Below are 14,944 nucleotides of genomic sequence, written 5' to 3'. Positions count from 1 at the left end.
TTCAAAAGGCAGAGCTGTGTCTGCCTAGTGGAGGAGGGAAACAGAAAATCCCAGGGTGAAAACTGTTTGCTCTTGTACCCTGGGATAAATTCAGGGAGTTCTGAGTTGCTTGTTTCTATGAATTCACTTGCAGTTATTTTTAATTTCACAAGTGTTTGTTGCGGTCTGATTTGAAGTACTCAAGTAGAATGGGATACGGCCCCTTCCCCCCTTGCTGGAGCCCCCCCCATCTCAGGGCTTCTTTATTCAGGATGTCAGAGCCCACCCATCACCATGGCACTCACATGCCCTCCGACAACGCGCCAAACAACGCGACCAGCATCTGTCGGGGCCGTACGCCCTTTCTTCCACAGCCGCCCCTGAACTCGATCCACCCTGCCCTCTGCCTGACCTCTTCCCAAAGCCTCTCGCTCCCCGCTCCCCGGGTGCCCTGGCTCAGCTCCGCTTTTCAAACTATCACCCTTGGAAGTGCCTCCCCACCCTCTTGCATTGGCTGCAAGAGGGAGACAGCAAGGAGCAATCTTGCCACATGAACTTCCCTTTGTTTTTCTTTGCGCCCAAGACAGACTGTCTCCCTAGTAACTTTTGTGGCACTATTCGTGAAGCAGCTTATTATGTAAAACATACATTTTCCTCCATGCTGAAACTCCGCAGTGTTGCTCAGAGCATTTCAGCAGCTACTCATTTTATGGGTATATTAACTACACCACAACCTTCTATTTATCAGCTCATACATCACTGCACCATCGAGAGTCTCTAAAGATTGCTGAAATACAAACTCCCTGCATTTGATCCTAGCGGAAGCTGGATGCGGCTGCTCCCTGAGCCAGCTCACAGGGCTGAGCCTTCAGAGCTCTTGTACCTATATTTGATAAAAGATGCTAAACCCCCAAGTGCAATGCATAAATATTGAAACGTAGCATGAAAATAAAACCCCTCCACCTCTCAGGACTGAGAAGCCTAATGGCTGGAAGTGGTACGGAGGTGCAAGATTTTCCTATTGCCTCAGCAGAGAGGAAAAAGTTGACTTTGAGAATGATTTGCACATACCAGTTCCCTGAAAAGAAAAATGTGGGGCCAGTTCCATAGTTTCCAAATGAAAACTAACCTTCAGCCAAAAATTGAGCTGTCTGGGTTGACAACATTTGGGAAACTGTGCTTTTCGGTAGCGGCAAAGACAAATCGGCAGGAAGGTTTCTTCGGAATGATATGAATTTAATGAATCATATCCACATAAAAAATTCCCAGCTGGTCTTAAATTTCAGGGAGATTTAAGTGATAAAAGGTATTTTCCCTGTCCCTTTAGATGTGTATTAGAGATGAGAGGCCTTAGATAAGCCCTCCTGGGAATCAAGCATTCCTTTTTCTTTAATTTGTTTTAAAGAAAGAAAAGAGCCAGGCATGCTTCTGAGTCTCAGACAGGTATAATTAGTTATTTGCTATTGCAGGATTTTTAAATTGTCTATTCCCATTCTTTTTATATTTCATATGTTTTTTTAAAACTCTAATGACAAACTATATGCCCCTCCTCTCTCCCCTCCAAAAAAAAAATAGCTGTACTGATTTGCCTTCCCCCTTCTACCATCCTTGTGCAGGGTGCATTCTTTCCCCTATTAACATATTGATTTATTTAAATTAAAAATAATGATTTCCTTTCCTCTCTCCTCCTCCTCCCAGCAGCAGAGTCTGTCTCTGATCCTTATTAACAAATTGATTGCAATATTGGTGTCAGTATGGCTCATTTAGTGGCTCTTTTGCCTAAGGTCCAGAAGGTTGGAGGGGGGAACAGCTTCCACACATAGTTGCTGGCCTGGCTCCAAGGCTAATACTGCTCGGGTAGAAGGGACAGCTGCTAGAGACAGCACTGAGACACTTAGTGGGGCTCCCTTTTGGGTGGTGAGGATCTGGCTGGATGTTGGAAACCCTGCAGCAACTACTTAAAGTGGGCATGAGGAGAGCATCACCACCCTGCCTCACATGTCTCCTCCTGACCTTCTGTGCATATGAGGAGCCTCACTGCTCCAGCCCCTCCAGTCCCTTGGTCCTTGCTGGATACAAGACAGCAGCTATGGGATGCTTGCCTTGCCAGTACCAGGCACAAAGAGCTTGAGGGTGTTGCAAGCCCTAAAAATACCATGAAAAGCACAGCTACCCTGTTTCTGTTGAAAACAAAGGTTCAAAGTGTCTTTTAGTCCTCTTTGGCCCCATACTCTTTCCACAGTTTTAGGGACTGCTCCAATTCAAGTTCAGGGAAATGCGTGCAGGGCTCCCAGTTGGTTCTCTCTCATCAGCATGGGGCAGGCATTTCCATTAATGAACAGAAGCCATGGGGCTGAAAAGGTCAGCAGCTGTGAATGAAAAGCTACAGCAAGATCTGCTTGCCTACCAACCTTTTTGTCTCTGGCCTTTAGCTGCAGACACTGCTGCAGGGTAAGATGTTGCTGCTCTGCAGCCCCATAGCCTCATCAGGCAGTGTTTGAAAACATGCTCGGGAACATGAACTCTATCTTAATGACTTTGAGGGAGTTCTGTTTGCCTCCTCCAACGGTCAACAGTCTTGTGACTGGCCTTCCTAATTCTACTTAATGCTTGAGGGTTAATATTGCAGGGACACAGGCCCAATGCACCTTGCTGTTTGTAAGGGAGACAGAAATGAGGTTGCGCAGCCCCATTCTGTAGCTGAGAAGTGATGGTGAAGAGGGACAGAGAGACTTACTCAAGGTCACAAAACAAGACACTGGTTTCTCCTCTTAAGTGCCCCTACTTTCAGTCAGGACAACACATTTCCAGTGTTGTGCCACCAGCTTTTGAGCATCTGCCTGATTCCACCCTGTTTTCAGTTAAGTTCGCAGGCTCCTTAAGTAGTAGTGAAAACTGTGTTGCAGCCAGGACTTTTTTTATAGTTTCCCCTTCCTCTGCATCTCTGAAGGGCAGCTGGTCCATGGTGAAAGCCCAGGGGGAGCACAGAGGCTTGAGCCCAGAAGGAGGGAGATGACTATTCTTGACATGTGCTTAGTCACCTAAAGCAGATGGTGTTGTTTCTGATTCCTGATGGGATGACTTTCAGCTCCCAAAAACCTTTCAAGTTTGACCATGCAGACATGCTTGGAAGAATGTCAGATGAGTATACATCTGTCCAAGACCTTTTACTAAACAGCAACATGAGTACAATTAGATTAACAAAACGAGAGTTCACAATTAAAGCTGGAGCAAGTGCATGGCTTGCTTTCAAAGAATGGCTGGAAAAATGTTCTCATACAGGGCACCTAGGCCAGAGCAGCTTCCTCACGTTTCATTCTATGAAGTTTTATATTCTTCCTGTTGCATTTTGAAATACACTGAAATAAGCAGAAATGTAAACTTCAAAAAACCCAGAGTTATTGATCTTCTACATCCTTCACCATCTGCTTAGTTCTAGTGTCTAAAAATATTCAGTCCTTGCTCTTGCTCACATGATTGTTGAGAAAATGCTAGAGCTGGTAAATCAGAAAAGCACATTGTGTTTTGGGGGGAGGGGAGTTCCATCAGGAAAATATGCTGTCTGAAGGGAAAAATACAGAAAAAACCAACTCTAGTCCTGTACTTAAACAGGCAAAAATGAAAGAAAAAAATCAATGCATTTTTCAAATTGTAGGGAGAAAAAGTAGAATATATCTGGAGTATTATTTTGTTTTGAGGACAGTCTACACAAACGTCTCATCTGTACCATACTATAAATTGCATATTTGTTACATGCTTCAAAGAGTTGGGGAATATAAATTCCCTATTACTACTTTTTGAAAATTAAATCCCACTGAATGATTTATAGGTTAAAAATATGGTGAAGGCATATCCACCTCCAGGATACAACAGCAAAAGTACTGTAAAAAAGTATGCACTGGGAAATTGTTGTAGACTTAAAAAGCTGAAAGAGATTATACTTATTTTGATTGAGAAATAAACACCCAGGATAGAGGACTCTGCCTGACTTCTAGGATGACTGAGATTTTGAGGGCAAACAGCATTCATTTATTTCAGTAGGAACTGTATTAGTAAATTCTCAGCCCAGATTTAAAAATCTCAGTTTCTCTCCGGGTTTGTGTATGGTGCTCACAACTACAAAACCTAAACATGGCTCAGAATAAATTTCATCACCATATGGAGGTCCCTAGTGAAATCAGCTAGATCATTCTGTGTTAGTTTGTGAATTGCTGATTGGAGTTTGAATGTGAACCCTCTGTCATGGGCTTTATGTGAGTCTCAGGGACGAGGAATCTGGTATTGTTAGGACAGATAAAAAGAAAAGCAGGATATGCTGCCACGTACTATTTAATGAATATTATTTACCGATTTATCCAAGCGGGTCTTTGAGGCCTACTGACATCTGTCACCCAAGGTGACTTAAAGAGGAGAGAGAAAAAAAAAAAGACTGGGACTACAAAATGAAGATTTAAACCAAAACTTCCTGAAGATGATCTGTGAGGAGGAAGAAATGTGACTGTGTCCTTCCTTCACTGATGTGTGAAGTGCAGTACTGCCTGATAAACTCTGTGTGTTTCCAGGGTGCTTTATTTTTGAGTCTAAGAAGTAGCAAATATGAATTGCCAATACCAGAGCAAACAAATGGTTGGTTTATATAATTCCATGTTCTGTATTTGATAGTGGCCGTCATTAGAGGGAAAGGCACAAAGCCCCCATAATTTGCCTACACAGAAGTTCTGCCATGAAGAAGTTAATTATACATCCAAAACCCCAAATCACCCCTCACTTCACCAGAGGTCAACCCTGAAGCTCTGAGGGTACACCAGAGCCAGTGAGGAATTCTCAGATGGAAGATATCTTTGTCAGGAAAAGCCAAATTGTTGGAAATAGAGTGTTTCTTGGAACTGGGCAAGTCTGGGGAGCTGCCAGAAAAATACAGGCAAAGGTTCCCCTGCAAAGCTGCCCGTCTGCCAGTGCAGACCTTGCTTCACCTGGTGTGCTTCCAGCATCCACGGACTCAGGCCTTCTCCATCCCTTAGACACTTTGGAGTTGGATCCCTCAAGACCTTCAGCTCCAAGGATGCTTGCTTCAGGTTCATCAGTCCTAAGGCTTACAAGCTCCTCATCACAAGGCTGCGAGCTGCAAAAGCCCAGTGCTCATGAGAACACAGCTTCCAGCTGCGTGGTTGGGAACCCTGCGCACCCTGACACCCCTGGCTTTGGTGGGCAGAGAGGAGGCTGAGTATCCTGGGAAAGGGGAAAGCTGGAAGCTTTCCTGTCAGGTTCATTAAACCAAATGCCATGATTTTCCTTCCAAGGCAAATTTTGAAATGATTATTCTGAAACCGAAAACGGGCATCCCCCAAGTTCCCTAAAGTAATGCTATTCCAATTGTTTTGAAGCTATCAGCATCTTGGGTGTGATGGTGCACAGAAGCTTAGAACAAATCCCAAATTTAATCCTACTGGGATGCAACATTCGGGTCTTGGTGTAAGTAAGGAATTTCATAAAGTAAATAAAATAATAAATATCTAGGTCAGGACTAGGCTTAATTAGAGATTGCAGAATGTATCCAGGAGCTCAGGTACTTGTATTTCTGAGTGTCCCTTCCCCAAAGGGAAGTAGTGGGGTAACTAACCACCCAAGTTTTATGGCTGGGCAGGTGAAAAAAAAAGACTCTTACAAGTTCAGTAGCTGAACTAATTACCCACAAATGATTGCCCGGAGTTGGACCATTTATTATCTCATCAGCATTCAGTACGACTTCCATAGGATGAAGGAGAAGAAAGAAGGAAAAAAAAGCCCAGAAACATGAGAAGGAGAGCAGATAAAAGGACAGCAGTTAGAAGGAAAAAAAAATGCTTAACTTTACTCTGTACTTTTTCTCTCTAATAAACCCCCCTCCCAATCCACCCTAAGTAGAGCAACTGGCATGTAATGAGTTCTGCAGGGATGGAGTATCAGCAGCATGCTCTGAGATTTCTCACTTTTTGTTTGACTAGCTCCCCAGATCCCCTAAACTTCTGGGAGCAGAGGAAGAGACAAGTTGAGACAATATCTTTTTATGTATATATATTTTGCGTATACATACGTATACACACACAGTGACAACATTCAAGTCATCAGTACTTCTTCGGACTTTGTTGTATCCATTGGCTGGAAGAACAGTTCAGGTTGACATGAAATTTCCATCTAAACTCTAAGCAAGATGTGCTTTGGACACTGGATTTGCTACCACAGAGGTTTGCTTCCTGGAACTGAAGATGCCTCCTGGAAGCATACCTGGGACATTTGGAAACTTGGAATGCCTGGGGATAGTCGCAGCTGAAATCTCAACTCTGCTAGCATAAGAGGTATTAAATATCTTCCCTCCTTGCTATGGGTCTTTTACTTTGGAGAAGTTCTTTCTTGGATAAAGATAGGATGCTGACTAACAGGAGACTGATGGGAAAGGGCCTCCAGCCATCAGTGTGTGTGATTTCACTGTGAGACAGTGTGCTAACTCTCCTTGCAGCTGCTGTGGGTGTGCCTGCCTGCTCCATAGCACTTTACTTAGCTCTCTTTGAATGTTGTGGCATTCCAGTGACTTCTGCCCTTTCCTTTTGGTGAAGTTTTCTTCCTCTACATGCAGCAAGCCAAGGAGGCAATGGCTTGCATAGAAAACCTGATGCTAGCAAACCTGGCTCTTGCTCCCAGTACATTTTTAAAAAATGAGAACATCCTTCCAGTAATCCATGTTTGCATTAGATGGAAATGTTTTGGCTTTCCTCCTGTCCTTGAAAGCCCAGTGGTGTGATAGGAATTTGGGAAATGCAGGCTCTCAAAAGTAATGTAAAGAACAGATCCACCTATTCAAATGCAAACTGCTAAAGAAGAGAAAAAGGGAATTATTTTCTCCAAAACAAACAAAATAATTGCTTTATTTAACCTAGGGCTGCATCCCACATTTTTTAGATTATTTGTCTATCAAAATTTCTGGAATACGTTGTCTACAGATTCTCTTGTCCTGCTGGAACACTCATTGAAGAGAGAGTGAAGGAATTTTCTGTCAGAAAGTTAGTATCACACATGGGGCTGTCACTCCAGATCTTGTGGAAGGAAAAATCCTCCTCCCAACAGTTGCAAAAGTTGACCATAGCATCTGAAGATAAGCCGTAAAACCCATGCAAGGAAATCAAATCACACTGTGACCAGTGCATGTTCTGCAGTCTTTTGGGCTGCATTGGACCAGCTCAGCCCTGTTTTAGACACCTTGCACCTCCAGCTGCTAATGGCAAATTTACATTTACTCTAAGGATATTCCTGTGTGTCCTGTGAAGTGTTCAGCAGCTGCATGGTGCCCAGCATGGGGAAACTGAAGAGATGTAAATGGCCACAGACCTGTTACAAGTCAGGGTCATGTAAGTGATTTTCAAACCAGCAGCATACACTGCTACTGTTAGTGTCATACATACAAACTACAGGGAAAATGAAAACTAAATCTTTTCTACCCAACACTCCCAAGTCTAAAATAAAATAGGAAATTCCTCCTTGTAGTGCTTCAAGTAAAAGAATACAGATTTCAAAATCTGGAGGACAGAACTAAGAGTTTGTATGGGGACACTAATTCTTCCTTATTCCTTTAATATTTATAAAGCATTCAGAAACTGTGGTGCTGAGCACGGCAGGATTCCCAATATCTAAAGAAGCATGTGCTGATCACTGCTGTGGACTGTATGCACGATGTAAAGACAGGATGTTAATCTTGGACATAAGCACAGTTACACCCACCTTCACTTTGGAGACATCTTTTGTCTTTGCTAGAGATGTATCAACATGTGCTTGGTTGGGCATCCAGCCCTACAGCTCCAGGAGCGTGTTGCCATTTTTAGTTTTTTACTAGTATTGAGACAGACACAATCCTTCAACCAGGACATCCTCAGAGTAAAAGGATGTTCAGTGGAGCAGCTCAGGTATTTGACACCAAAGGCTAAGGCAGATTTATCTGGGCTTCTTTAGGGCACTGGATACTCAGCTTCTGTGGCTGCTTCATCTCTTTTCTACATGAAATTCTTTTGCCTCATTTTTATAATATTCAGAGGGGTGGAGGTTGAATATTTTGTCTGGTTTTATGTATTTTTTTTCTCTTGGCTTCTGCCTCCTCCGTTTTTCTTACCCCTACTTCCAATTCCTACTCTAATATTTTTTCTCAGATGATCAGTAGCTGCTTCCCTGAAATATCTTTGCCCTCATAATCACAGGCACACACACCCAGGGGATCAGGAGTACAACGGCTCTACAGAGCATATTCCTCTGGTGTGTGGGTAACTGGTATTTGTGTGAATTAAAAAGGATACTGCTCTCTGGGACTTCAAAACCTTTTAAAATAAAGACTTTAGGAAGGAAAATACTGCAATGTGCTTTGGGCAGTGTGAATACTTTCCCTTGTTGGTTAGTTTTTCCTGTTGGACTCTGGTCTTGAAAAGCACCTAGTACATCGCCCAGGGAGGGAGAGATGGATGTTCATTACCTTGCAAGAACCGGTCATCTTGCAGTAGCACTGGTAGTAATAAGCAAATAATGAGATTAAGTAAGAAACTTTTTATTAGAGTGCATGGCACCCCCCGATTCAGGGCATCCCTGCTCCCTCCCCGCCGCGATCCGCCTCCTCGCGGGCGGTGCGAGGCCGGAGCGGGCGCTGCGCTCTCCGCGACAGCCGCTGGGTGTCAGTGAGCCTCTGGTTTCGGCGCCCGCCGGCCGGGAAATGCAAAGCACGGCGGCAAGAACCAGCCCGCGGGATCGCTTTCAAAGCTCCCAGCGCAATTTAGAAAGTTTTTTTGGGGTTTTCTTTTCTTGTTTGTTTGCGGGTTTTTTTTGGTAGGTGCCCCCGCCACCCCTCCACCCCCCCCTCCCGCTCCCCCTTTTCTTCTTCTTCTTCCCTCTATTGGAAAATATTTATATTAGATTTACATTTAAGACGGCAACTTTGCAGTGATGGCAAGGTTTTGAGCTTAAAAGACAGCCAAACAGACTGAAATCTGTGCAAACAGACTCAGAAATAGCGATTGTAGTATTTAAAATGTTTTTTTGAAATGTAATTTAACTCCGGTCTGGTCAGATCCACTGACTGATACTCTAATCCCAAGTGAAGCTTCACGTTGATTTAAGAAGCTTCTGTTGGGCTGTTTTCTGGATGTAGAAGAAAAAACTAGAAAGTGGATAGCTTTTTCTTTCAAGAGTTGAAAGCAGCACTCGTTTGAGGTTTTAAGAAGATTTAGAGAACGGGGATTGATCTGCTAACATCAGAGAAGAAATCTGGTGGAAAATATCAAAACCTCATAGAATATTTTACCACTCTGAGATATTATTGACTATCACCTTTCTGGGCTCACAAACCCACTCATTGTTTATTCACAATTTTTAGTTGCAAAAAAAGTAACCCCCAGGTCTGGCCATAAAAGGCATAAGATTAGGAATAAAATTCCACCTGCCACTTTAAAAATCTTCCTGAGAAAAAGCTTAGACAAGTAAAAGAGCTGCTTCATCATAACCCCTCAAAATGTGCTGAGACTCAGCTATTTGTAATACTACCTGATAATTACATGCAAAGACCTGGGTATCAAACACCTGACCCGACCTTGTTGTCACCTGGTAAATGTCAGCACATAACAGAATTTCCTTCAAGCAGTTGCAGTGTCTTTTCACAACAAGCCCAGGGAAGGGAAGAGAAGCAGGGGAAAGAACCACTGTCAGTGAAGGAAAGGTTTTGAGTGCTGCTTCTTCCAATGACAACTCTGTGAGGGAACAGACATGAGGACTTAAAAGTTTTCGAAGGGACTATTTGGAGAAAAAACATTTCCAGCTGTCAGATTATATGAAGGTGAAGCCCTGTATCTAACTGCAGATGTGCCCAAATTGTGGTTTTACTAGGAAGGGGTCAATGAGACAGAGAAAAGATGGCAAAAAGCAGAGATTTTTCCTTTTGCAATCTTTGCTTCACACAGTTGTTATCTGAGTTTTAGTATTACAAGGAGTGTTTTATGCATATGTCATCTCAAAGGATTCCAAGAAATTTACCATAGGCTTTACATCTATAGGAAGTAATTTACCCACTGTGGAAATACCTTTGGAGTGAAAAGTGGCAAGTAGTTTGAGATCGCATAGCTGCAGTACCTGATAATTCAGCATTGGACATTTCAGAGTCATGTGGAAATCACAGAGGGGAATTCGGAGTAGTGGGAATGTTGCAGGTAACACCCTTGCCCCACAAAGTGAAAGAGTCTACAAAACCCATCAGTTACAACACTATGCAAACACTAAAAACTCTGACTGAACTGCAAAAATCTGTAGCATTTATACTTTTCTTAGAGGAGTTCTGTCCAGGTTCTGGCCAGAGTTTGTGCATTTTTTTAAAATAGACCTTTGAAGATGGGATGCAGTCACAAGAAATAACTTCTTTTACTTACATTTTGCAGCCCTGGAGAATATTTGGGTATAATCCTGAATGCCCCAAGCAAATGTTCTTTAGTTAGTCAACTCTGCTTGATGAGATTATAATTTAAAAGTCTGTTGTAACTTTTGTCTTGCTCAGAAATGTGTATCTTGGGTGCAATGCAGAGTGCACACTATGGATGCAAGACTGACTTTTCCTTTGGGTTTGCATGCATGATTCCTCTTGATTCAGCTGAAGCTGATTGTGCATCTGAGACCACCACTATGGTGTCACTGAGTATAAAACATTTCGCTCTCTCTCAGCCTTCAGATCAGCCTTCCAAGGTGCAAAGGGATCAGTTTAGAGTTCTCTATTCAGAGCAACTCATTCTTGTTGGGCTGAAAATGCCAAGGAGGGTGTATGAAAATCTTCCTTTTCTGTTCTTCCTATTGTGGCAATAAAGAAGATTGGAAATAGGTGGTTGACCAATGGATATGCCGTGTAAGCCTTGCTAAAAGCCTTACAGAAGCAGAACATATGGGTAGTCCTCTCACTGAAGCTAGAAAAATAAAACTATTCTATTATGGTGGTATTAAATGTCTGATGCCCATGTTGGTGAATCTGGGAAAGTGTCATTATGGAGGCAATGGAGAAAGTCAAACTTTGATAGTGATAGAAGTCTACTGAGAGAGTGGGCTCAGACAGAAGCAACGTGCTTAGAAGGAAACATACAACATGACAGCTTGAAACCTGCTTTGGACTGAGAAGGAATCCTTTTTCTGCTGACAGAATTGCAGGGTCTGAGAAGAAATGTGATGAGAAGATACTCTCCTTTTGTGTGCATCAGTTGAATTGGCCACTTGGCATTTTATAGCCTCTATTGCAATATCCATTTTCCCCCTCCCTTTTCTAGAAGCCAGGCCCTGCTTTCCAAGAAGTGGAAAGCACTGGAAAATGTGGATGGTCCAGGTGCTATGCTAATCAGATAGATGTTATTTTGGGGTGGGTGGGTAGGTATAATCTGCCATTCAAAGGAACATGTGTATATGGATGGCAGGAACTGGCTGGCCATGAGTAGTTGCACCTGCATGTCTGGGAGATCAACATAATTGTAAATGCTCCTCTAGTCCCACGTAACAAGAGTCCCTGACTCTCTCCCTTAGTAATCACAGTAAGAGATATCCCACACTTAGGGAAATATAACAAATAACTTGGAGGAAAAAGAAAATGCCATTACATTTATTTTACAAATAATGAGCAAGATATTAAAAAAATGGCTGCCTGTGGACAGTCAAGACTAAATGACAAGTCCCCAGATTCCTTTCTTCTCTGAGCTGTATTTATGGGTTGGTTTAGGTTTTTTTAATTGATTGTGGTGTCTCTGATTTGTCATGAACACTAGCCTTAACTCTTATGGTTTTTACCACATTTTTAATTTATTTTCTCTTCACCTTTTCTTTGTTTTTTCCCCATGACTATTTTTTTGAAGTAGCCTCAGTGAGATCTGTGTTGGTAAGAGACTTGGAAATCAATTTTAAACATGACTTCTCATTCATACTCCACATCAGTTTATTTATTTATTCATTTTTTTAGATCTATTTTTTCCAGTTAAGAACTGTGTAAATAGTCCTAATGAGCCTTGAGGGCTCTCATTTGCTTAGAGAGATTGAAACAAGCTGGGAAGTCTCCAAGCACTTGGGGCAGAAGGTACAAAATACACCTCAACTAGAGCTGGTCAAACAATTCATCTCAAATAATTTATGAAACATGTTGTGCCTTTTTGTTGTTTGGCTTTTATGATTATATTTAAGTATTATGTTTTGTAAGCAAACTCAGGTATCCAACTTGTTCAAAAGCTGGTAATTTTTGAGTATTTGCATGTCTAAGCTCCTTTATGTGATTGATCATCCAAGTTATGTTGCTTTTTTCACAGATCATTTTATTTTTGCCTATTTACACATAACCCACAAATATTCTTAATTTTATGGCAGATAATTTTTTTTCCAATGTGTATGATAAAAAATACCTCTCTGTTACTGAGTTTTCCATACAAATTCAGCTATACTTGTGCTCATGGTGTTTTTTACTGCTTTCACAGAAAGGTTAAGCTTTGCCCACCTGAATGTTTCCTGCTAAAGAAAGAGAGGGGCTATACCTGTCAGGAAGCCAAATTCATGAATATGGCAGCACACACAGCACATGTTTTGGAAGCTCTTTTGCATGAAACTAATTTCTTTCCCTCTTGCTGGCCTGTTTGCTGTACAGTGGACATAGCACATGAATTGTTCCTAAAGACACCATGATCTGCTAGTCTGTACAGTTACTCTATGGATCAAATGCTTTTCTGGGTGTACAAGGTGGGATTATTTAATATAAAAGCATATAGGGAAAACATCCTTGAACCACATTTTCTGAACAAGATCTTTTGTCTTTCTTTCACAGAGAATGACTCTCTGTTCCACTTCCCCTGTATTATCTTACCTACACAGCTCCTTGGGAACTGCATGGCTGAGCAAGGATGCTTTGCTGCTCGAACAAAGCCTAGCATTGTCCAAGGGGCAGACGCACAAATCTGGACCTCGCCCCTGGAAGAGAGCAGAGTGACCCTGAACCCGAGCTCCCCCAAAAGCAAAACGCAGCAATTGCTTCTTTTACCTACGGTTTGTTCAACAGTCCTTTCTGAGAGTTGTTAACCTCCAGCTAGTACTATCACATGTGAAAACTGAGGCCAAACAAAAATGTCAGAGCAGATCTCCTGTTGGCTATGTGGAAAAAATGGAAAATGAAATTGGTTTGTACATTTTTGCTTTTGGAAGACCTCAGCCCATGGGTGCTGAAGCAATTCCTTCTGTGTAGCTCTGGCTGACTATGCTCAGCATAACCCTGAAATCTTAACAAATGCTGACCTTGCCCGTAAAAGCAATACATTGTTTTTAAACATTAGTTTCCTATTCCTGACAGATAAGTTGAAAAGTTAACAATGCGCTAAGGCTGTAAAATGTTGGCCAGAGTTTAGATTTCACCTCTGTTTAACTTTTTGTCAACAGATTGGCATTTTCCTCCCCATTCAGAACAGTTGGGTTTTGCTTTCAGCACTGAGTAATAGCTCTTAGATGCTCTCTCATGCAGAGATTTGAGTTCAATATTAAAGCATTGATAACACTCCTATTATCAGAAAGACATGGCCTATGGGCTCAGAGGGAATCTAAAACAGCTCTTTCAGTGCAATAAAAGAATAGTTCTACATTATGTGACATGAAGTTCCCAGATATATTACTTAACCAGAATCATGGCATGCTAGTAGATTCAGGCCCATGCAGGCCTGCTAAGTCTTTCTGAAATTACTTCCTTTCAAGAAAACAGTGCCCCAGTGCAAGATATCTTTGCTAACACACTGGGTATAAATTACTGCTCCTGCAAGTTAAACTGCATAGCCAATGCTCCCTGGGAGAGGCTGTGTTGGTTCAGCAGGGTGATAGAATCATGCCGCTGGGACTCAAAGAGTTAACGATGTTAGCTGGGGGCTATATTTCACTCGATGTACTTTGTGCTGTGCTGGGTTTAAATGCTGTTGAAACAAAGTTAAGGGCAGTGCTGAATATCAGTATATCCACTGAGCCAAGGAGATCCATTTATTTTTAATTGAATTAAATTGCTCACAAAATGAAAGTAGCATACTTTCATTAATATTTAATTACTTAGAGTGTTAAACAATGATCACAAAGAAAACTTTGCTAGTGTCTTCACCATATCTGCATTTTTCTATTACTGTATTGCACGAGATGGTCCTGTTGGCCTTCCTGTGATTTGAATGTTAAATGATACTAAAGCTGAATGTTACTGCTGGTTTTAGTATGACAGGGAACAAACTCCAGCTTTGGTGCTGAAGCTGCAGTGGAGCTACAGCTGAGGCAGGAAGAGTGGGAGATTTGCAGCCAGTCCAAAGAGAATGGCTCTTCATAAAAAGGAGCTCACCTTAACACTAGGCTGAAAGTCATCCATAGAAACATCAGTGTCTCAGCTGGAGTAGGCAAATGCTGCCATGACTAGTGCCGTTTCTCTTTATTATTTCAGTGAGCTCTCTGGTTGGTGGGGGTAAAAGAAAAAGATGTGGGATTTTCCTTTCATTTCAAAACCAAAATTTAAGCATGATTTTGAAATCCATTAAATTAAAACCAGGCTCTACTTGCATGTTGCCAACATACTGAGTTGCTGAGGGAGTCAGTTATGCCTAAAATTGGCTTTGCAACTCTAATTTCATACCATAATTTTCCTCAGAGAGGTGCACTAGATGTATATATGTTCTTCCCACCTACTTGTATTAAGCCCAGCTGAGTACTTATGTAAAAAGCTGAGGTATTGTGGTCGTAGCAGATATCGCCATGGATGGTGCAGGCCTGGCCTAATTAGGAAACTCCTCCATTTGTTTCCTCTCTTTCACAGCAAGCAAATAGGAAGAAAAAATCCTGTAGTCATTGAAGGTTCACAACATTTATTGTTGTATAAAATGTTCTATTTAACATAAACCAGTTCAGACAGAAATGAACCTAGTCCTGCAGCCCAAGAGACTTA

Source organism: Pithys albifrons, chromosome 2, assembly GCF_047495875.1.
Source record: "Pithys albifrons albifrons isolate INPA30051 chromosome 2, PitAlb_v1, whole genome shotgun sequence".
NCBI lineage: Eukaryota > Metazoa > Chordata > Aves > Passeriformes > Thamnophilidae > Pithys > Pithys albifrons.
This window is presented reverse-complemented; position numbering follows the sequence as displayed.